Raw genomic sequence first — 6,846 nt, 5'->3', positions numbered from 1 at the left:
GTAGCTGTAGTCCCCTCCCTTATTCCCTCCCAATCCCACCCTACTTTCCTCATCTCCTCCTATGCTCCTCCCCAAGTCCACTGATAGGGGAGGTCCTCCTGCCCTTCCATCTGACCCTAGCCTATCAGGTCTCATCAGGACTGGCTGTATTGTCTTCCTCTGTGGCCTGGCAAGACTGCTCCCCATCACAGGGAGATGATCAAAGAGCCAGCCACTGAGTTCATGTCAGAGACAGTCCCTAACCCCTTACTAGGGAACCCACTTGGACTTTTTCTTATGAGAAAAAAATAGCATCTATCGTTAAGTATTTTCTTTAGAAATAAAGTGTTCCTTTATGTTTTGTTGCTCTATCAAAAAATATTTCACTATAACAAAAGACCTTAACTCTTTACTAGTATATTAGAATATATTTATATAGAATGCTCGATATACTCTCTATGCTTATGGATGTATCATTGCTTTACACGAAGTTGCCTACCATTTACAGATTTTTAATTTAGTTACTAAATAGTAGGAAATTCTGATTGAGAATTTGCCAGAGGGGAGGAACCAAATTGAAGGGGAGTAAGATCCATATCAAGCTCCATTTAGCTGAATTAAAGTGAGCTGCGAATGAGTAGACTGTTGCATCTCTAGGTCCTACAACCCCTGAGCTGATTACCAACGCATCTACACTGCAGCTCTCCATTTCCACACTCGCTACCCATGGCTTCAGAGCGTTTCGGTAATGAAGCTCTCCAGGGAGAAAGCTTACCTGGTGCTCCTCCTTCACCTTCTGAAATCTCCTTCCACCATCCAGCACAAAATGACATCGCCCCCAAATGCCACCACTGAGAAATACAGAGCACAGGAAGCCGAACAGAAGAAAAAGGAAGTGTGGGTGGTGGACAGGAGACAGGAAGGATCACAGATCACAAATCCCATAACTCTAAAAGCAGTAAAAATCCACTGTAGTACAATATAGAAAAGGGGTCAGATTTATTTACTTTGCTCCAAACTTCACTCTTCAGGGTAATTTTTGTTTTGCTATTTGAAAATAGCTAAGAGATTTCTACAACAGAAGAACTTCATTATTTTATTAAAAATTATTTTAAAGTGTTCACTGAGTAATCTGTACAAAAGCACGTGCCTTCTAGCTCAGCAATCTATTCAGACCTTTTAAAGGCTTACTAAATGTCGTTTCATGTCACTGAGTAGATGCAACTGCGAAAATGAAACTACAACAGCTTCTCATTGCCACTTTTTCTTCATGTTTCTCCTGGCACTGTTTCTTTTCTCCGTAATGAGCTGGGTGTCTCTTCCTTTCTTTACCCAGTGCCTTCCCCTGTGCTGTGGACCAGAATGCACATCCCATTGTGAACACCATCAGTTCAGGCCAAAGCAATGGTTTTCAACCCGAAGTGGATATGCTTGTGCTGTGTTTAGCCATCAGAAAGGATTAAATATGCTTTGTTAGTTTGTATTTTTACAGTCCAATTTTACAGGTTTGCTCAACTAATAAAACTTCAAATGCAAAAGCAGCCTAAGGTCCACAGGCTATGTTGGCCTCATCAAAGCACACTCTGTGAGTAAATTATTGTGATACCTTTAACTTTAACACTCTACCTTTTAAATACAGAAATGACAAGTATTTCACTGTTCTAATTCTTAGGAAGTTTTCTTAGGAATTTTAAGTAAAAAAGTAGAAGCTTGCTGCTTCTGCCTTCTAAGTAGTAGAGATGTCAGTGTTACAGACAGATCATTTGTTGCTGCCTACATCTGGGATCATGAGACCTTTCCAGTGTAAACACACTTGAGAGAGAGGATGAAGAGTGTGTGAACCATTGAATGTGGGTCCTATGCAAGTGTTCTTTGTCTGATATAAAATGTCTTCAACACTATTTGTACCTGGAAACTTATACCAGACAGACAGACATTCTCCTCTTTAATATGAACTTAGGACACTGGGATTATCATAGAAAAAGAAGGAGGAAAAAGTTTTATTTGGATTTCCATTGATGGCTCATCTTTCCCATCGTGTAAAGTGACAGAACAAGTGAGAGATTCTCTGTTTACCTAAACACTGATTCACAGCAAGCAATGCCTCTAGGGCATGCATGTTCGGGGACAGTGTCTGAACTTGGACAGAATTTACAAGCTAAGGCTGCTGAGGGGCCTGCTCACCACAAAGGGACCAGCTAAGTTTACATAGAGTCAGCATTAGTGCAAACACAGCAACACCTACTGGACACTTAGGAAGTAAAGTTGAAACCAAACATGGCCAGAAATTCATCTCTCCATCTTAATGAGGAAAGGGACAATGTGAGCTTTAACCAGCGTAAACATGACTGTTTCTAAACCAAAGAATTGTAGAAAATCCTTTATGTGGAAGAAGAGTAACTCTTCATGCTCAGAAAGTCCCTAAGACAACTGTTACACTTCCTTCAAAATTGAAGTTTCCATTCAGCCTACTCCTAATTCTGCCATAATAGTTCATGAATGAATCCCCACCCTCTCTATTATAGGAAACAGTTCCGGAAAGTACTGAATGATTGAAATAAGCTGAGAGGCATCGTGTTTATTTTTACCACAGATATGAAGTCTAGTCACCAAACAATGAATAATACAGCACGTAATGTCGTAGTCTGCCAGTTCCACCATCGTCTAAACATCTTATAGAGACATTCAGGAACAGTGAACAGCGTTAAAAGGAGGGGGGAGGGGAGCCTCAAACAGTATTACAGGCTACAAACCCTGAAGTTCTCCCCGGGAGGGGTGGAAAAGGGAGAGTTCCTCCTTTGTTCTACAATAATTCCTTCCCTGGGTTGGGGTTGGGGACTAGCATTTTGAGAGTGAGTAAGAAGCTACATGCAGAAAGTCAACCAAGGCGTTAGCTGGGGACATGATGTCACCCCTGCTTTCAGCCAAGGCCTGAAGGAAGGGACAGAAGTCCCAGCAAATACAAACCTTGTTAGTCTCCGAAACTGTGGGATGAAGACCTGTTGCCTCTTAGAGCATGCAGTCATTTATTTTCGTAAAGGGATTGTATTGAACATCTGCTAGCCCCTCTGTGTAATTCTTCATTTCAGTTAAACTGGTCTCCACAATCATATTATTTCTTTAATTACCAAAGGGGAAACATACATTCCCCACAACAGAAATTGAAGGGTCTTGTTTGATTTAAAGCAGCTATGATGAATTTCTGTGAGCTCCAGGAACTTCTGCATCTCCTGACACACAACTATAAAGACTTTTGTACAGACCAGAAGTCTGATCGTCACTGCCTACCTGAGTACTCAAAACCCTCCTCAGGGACTTTCTGATCCTAATTTTGCCCCCCTTTCTGCATATAGCTACCTGTTTATTTGTTTAGAATGTATCTTTCAGAATCATGTTCCTCCTCAGAGACTTTCATTACTTTGCCAAGAAATGCCAGACTCTGTAGCTGGCGTTTCCAGAGAGAGACGCCCCCACCAGCGTTTCAGTCATGGCTCTCACTGGTCTCTAGCTCTTGAACATAAGCTCTGCGTGCCAAGCAGATCAGCCGGGTTAATTCCCCTCTGCCTGGGAAGTACACATTTGTCTGTGTTGCTGCCATGCCTGAAGTGAGGCTGTTTAACCCTCTCCCTTCCTGTTCGGCCACTTCTCCCCATTCACCCACTCTACTTGTAGGTCAGTGTTTTCTCCTCTATAAAAATCCCCCATCATCATTATGGACGCGTTAATAACAATCCCAGCTGCATACGGAAAATAATACCTGGATTTCACTATTACATCCTTACTATTTTGGACATAAACTATCCTATAATTTGATTTTCTTTTATCTACATATTTCTCCCTAAGAAAGCAGCAAATATGTCTAACAGGCTTTTTCATGTTTGCTTAGCCTTTATAATGGTTATAATTAAGCTAAAAACACGGAACATGATATTAGTCTGAATGAAAAACGACTCCCATTGCATTCTCTTGGTGGTAAAATTACTAAAATCTCAAGATAAGCCATGGCATTCGGAAAAATGCATAGTTTCCACGAAAGAGAAGGGGCAGGAGGAAAGCAGAAGGGGAATGTGGGAAGCTACGGCATCTTATATTGACCCAGCGCCCTGGCTCACTGGGCAGGAGCGCCATCTCTAACTTAACGCGCAGTTGCTAGAAGTTCTTCTTGTTATTCTTAAAAGTTGGTGCATATGAATGTACGTGAATATACATCAAAGCTGTCTAAGAACTCTTGCATGCTTGAAAAGTGATTGCTTTGTGATTTAGACTTCCTAGTTTTTCTTCTATAGATGGTTCTTCTTTTGGTTTTTCAAAAAAAAGTCTTTGCTTAGAGATTAGTACTTAATATTAGAAACACATTGAGGATAAAACCGTGAAGTCTTTTAACTTCTAACTGCTTTAGAAGTTCTAGAAAAATACATGTAAAATAGACTGGAACAAAATTCTCTATTTTTATTGCTTACTTCCATATTGCTAAGTTGTAGCAAATCATTTTATGAAGTAAATTTTTCTCATAACAAAATTCCTTTGGCATTTCAGTGATTGAGCTGGCTCATACTCTCCTGAGTATTGGGCTGGTAGGATTACCAAGGCACTTGCCACCAATTCTGCTGACCTAACTTTGATCCCCAGGTCCCACATGAAGGAAGGAGAGGACAAACTCCCTCAAGCTATCCTCTAACCTCTACATATACTCCTTGACACACATGTACCATCCACATACACAATTGATAAATGCACTAAAAATAGTGACCATCCTAAGCCTATGTTCTCTGCGATGACACCTCAAATTGTTGTTACAGTGAAGAAAAGTGTTACAGATAAGCCAGGCATATAGTGTACTTGTTTTTTGGATATCCTTTTAACGTGTTATTTACTTCCAGTCGTGAGTTTAAAACTAGAATATTCCAAGTCAACAAAGGGCAACAGTACTGAGTAATCCTTGAAGTCCGGAGGTCGGAGGTCAGCTGCCCTCGCACAGATCACATAGACAAGGCTTAGATGTGGTGACAGTATTCACAGCACTTATTTTCCACGTGAACTACCACCACAACAAAAACGATATATCTATAAGCCAAACAAAGTCAAAACAAGCTCCATTTAGACAGTGGGCATTGCAGAAGAGAAATGAGTTCCCTGGTGCTTGATCTCTAGTCTGTCTGCCCTTCTGTGCTCCCTGGACACACTACACAATGGTATTTCCTTTCCTGAGCCCAATGTCTTGATGGGAAACCTAGCTAGTCACTTTTTACTGAGAGGTAGAGAATAGTTTTGTTAACATCTGTGTTTTTCTTTTTAAGGTCCCTTTATTTTTAAATTCCTGTGAACCAGTCTTGACCTGCCTACCAGGGAACTGGAATATGTGCTGGGCATCTACAGGGTAAGTCTCTCTTGTCTTTATTTGTAGTGCATAATATTGATTTATGTTTTGGCCTATTCGCATTGCTTTAAGCTTTCAAACACTGGCTATAATAGCTAGAGGAGACACTTTGCGGAAGCTAAAATGACCACCCAAGAGAATATATTGGGGAAACTCATAGGCCAGAATTAGCCCATGGCTCTAAGAGTACAGCTCCCGTTGAAACCAATGGAAGCTGAGCTCCTAGGATTTGAAGACACATTTTTCTTTGACATATTGAATATAAAGACGGAATGGGTTGTGCTTGTGTGTGTTTCTGCTAAACCTGCTGAATTAGCTCTTTGTCATTAAAAAAAAGGGGGGGTTGCGTTACTTCTCCAATTTGTCTTCCAAAGGGTCTTTTGATATCAAACAAAATTGCACAGACAACCTTTTTTGTTTCTGTATACAGACTGTTTAATATTGCAAAGGATTGGGCACCATACCAAGAGCTTTGAGTAATATTCTGCCCTACAATATTTTACTATAACAGTTCCTAATACTTTATAGCCAAAATAACAATAAAACAGAATGATGTGCAGAACCAATATGGAGTAGGGGGAAATGGTGTTGAATAGCTACCAGCATAACTCTCTGATGACAGAAAACATTGTGAATTCTGGCCTCCCTGCTTATGTTCAAGACTTCTCAGGCTCCAGAACATTCTTCCACTCTTCAGTGCATAGCATCACAGAGAAAGATCAGAATTACAAACACTTCACTATGTATTTGATGATAGTATTGAATGTTTAAAATAAATTAACGGGCATACAATTACTCTGAGAGTTTGGAATCTCTGTGTTCTTCAAGCTGTAAGGGGGATAGGGATGTTGGCCATAGGGTATCTCTACAGCAGCACCCAGAAGTCCCTCCCCATCATGCACACCACGGGGCCCATCTTCCTGCTAACATCACTTAAGAAACTTGCTCATTTACCGTCTGCCCTAAATAGGATATGTTCATCAAATCCCTCTCCTCAAGACTCAGGGAACTCTGTAAAATAGAGTGTAAGGGCCAGAGGAATGGAGGACACCAAGGGAAACAAGGCCTTCTAAACACAGCAGGTTCAATACACATATGAATTCACAGGGACTGAGGCAGCATGCACAGAGCCTGCATGGGTCTGCACCGGGTGGTGTCCTGTAAGTTGAGAGGGGAAGTTCATACACACACCATCCCTAACGCAGAAGCTATCACCAACTGATAACCTCTTGCTACTGAAAAATGAGTTTTTTTCGAAGGAGCCTCACTGCAGAAACAAACCAGGCTCAAAGGTAGGCTGCATGCCCGGCAGTACATGGTCCACAGCAAACAAACTCACTGGCATTTTAGAGGCTCCCTGTCTCATGATGTTGGGTTTTTTTGTTTGTTTGTTTGGTTGGTTTCAGTTTTTGCCTTAAAAGTCCTTTTGTGTATATGTTATGGCTTCCAGGTTTTTTCATTTTTTTTTTTTTTTTTGTGTGTGTGTGTGT

The sequence above is a fragment of the Meriones unguiculatus genome, chromosome 5 (assembly GCF_030254825.1).
Source record: "Meriones unguiculatus strain TT.TT164.6M chromosome 5, Bangor_MerUng_6.1, whole genome shotgun sequence".
In the NCBI taxonomy this organism is placed as follows: domain Eukaryota; kingdom Metazoa; phylum Chordata; class Mammalia; order Rodentia; family Muridae; genus Meriones; species Meriones unguiculatus.
The sequence above is the reverse complement of the archived record's forward strand: the minus strand, read 5'-3'. Positions refer to the sequence as shown.